The sequence below is a fragment of the Canis lupus genome, chromosome 16 (genome assembly GCF_048164855.1).
Source record: "Canis lupus baileyi chromosome 16, mCanLup2.hap1, whole genome shotgun sequence".
Taxonomy (NCBI): Eukaryota; Metazoa; Chordata; class Mammalia; order Carnivora; family Canidae; genus Canis; species Canis lupus.
The window spans coordinates 13878476-13880031 of record NC_132853.1 but is presented as its reverse complement, the minus strand read 5'-3'; the positions used below and the strand labels follow the sequence as shown (position 1 = coordinate 13880031).

The 1556-nt window shown below is 35.9% G+C and overlaps 1 pseudogene; it reads left to right on the top strand.

The window, feature by feature from the left end:
- The first annotated feature begins 646 nt into the window (after positions 1–646).
- Positions 647–779, top strand: LOC140607694 (U4 spliceosomal RNA; annotated as a pseudogene).
- The last annotated feature ends 777 nt before the right edge of the window (positions 780–1556 follow it).

Genomic DNA, 1556 nt, shown 5'->3' with positions numbered 1-1556 from the left:
ACGTGCTTCCTCGATTTTTGATGCAAGATTAACACAAGCGATGGCAACAATCTGAAAGAATCCATAATTCGGTAAAAAGTTGTTAGATTATAACACTATCAAATAAAATTAGGAAAGCGTGCCCCTCTCAAAGTTTAACAAAATTATTCTGATGAAGAAATTTTAAGACACAACTGGGACAGCTTTTGGCAAAATAAAAGAACTACAGACATTTCTAGGCCAAATGATAATAATAATAATAATACCCCAACAGGCTCAATATTTGGAAGGTATAGATATAAAGGAAAAGAAAAAAGAAACCTTTTTTCTTTTTTTATTAAATAAAGACAATCACTGAGTTTAACATAAAAGAGAGAAAGAAGCTTTCCTGACTGCATGTCAACTGATATGATCTCTCCTCAAAACTAAGAGAAACTGCCTAAAGCCAGTACCAAAGAAATGTCTCCTTCCTGCAGAGAATTAGAAAGAGCATTTGGTTAGCGCAAGGCGAGCATAGAGCCAGGGTGTGAAATCTGGTAACACCCAGAAACCATTTAACTTCAGGATCCACTTACTTCAAGCAAGCACATTACAGAAGAGGGCTAATAATAAATAAATAATCATATTTTATGACAAAGTGTTTTTCTTATATTCACATTTTAAAGTTAGCTTTGTGCAGTGGCAGTATCATAGCCAATGAGGTTTATCCAAGGCGCGATTATTGCTAATTGAAAACTAAAGTGAATAGGTTGTTTTAGGACTACCTTTAGGTATTGTGACTATTGTTATTTACCCCTAAGTCTTATCATGTTTCAGAAAGCTACTTCTTCCCCAGTGAATGCTGAAGTGAATAGCTTTTAACTTTGCTATGTAAATATGGGTACATAGTATATGTAAATATTTTCAATAAAAACAATGGAATATTACTCAGCCATTAGAAACTACAAATACCCACCATTTGCTTCAACGTGGATGGAACTGGAGGGTATTATGTTGAGTGAAATAAGTCAATCAGAGAAGGACAAACATTATATGGTCTCATTCATTTGGGGAATATAAAAAAATAGTGAAAGGGTATAAAGGTGAAAGGAGAAAAAATGAGTGGGAAATATCAGGGAGGGAGACAGAACATGAGAGACTCCTAACTCTGGGAAACGAACTATGGGTGGTGGAAGGGGAAGTGGGCCGGGGGTGAGGGGTGACTGGGTGACGGGCACTGAAGGGGGCACTTTGATGGGATGAGCACTGGGTGTTATTCTATATGTTGGCAAATTGAACACCAATAAAAAATAAATTTATTAAAAAATATAAAAACAAAAAGTATTTTTTGTTTAAAAAGAAGTGTGAATGAAAAAAAAAAAAAAGCAGTGTGAATAGGGACGCCTGGGTGGTTAAGCATCTGCCTTCAGCTCAGGAAGTGATCCTGGAGTCCCGGGAGCAATCCCACATCGGGCTTCTTTGCAGGGAGCCTGCTTCTCCCTCTGCCTATGCCTCTGCCTGTCTCTATCTGTGTCTGTCATGAATAAATAAATAAAATCTTTAATAAAATAAAATAAAATAAAATAAAATAAAATAAA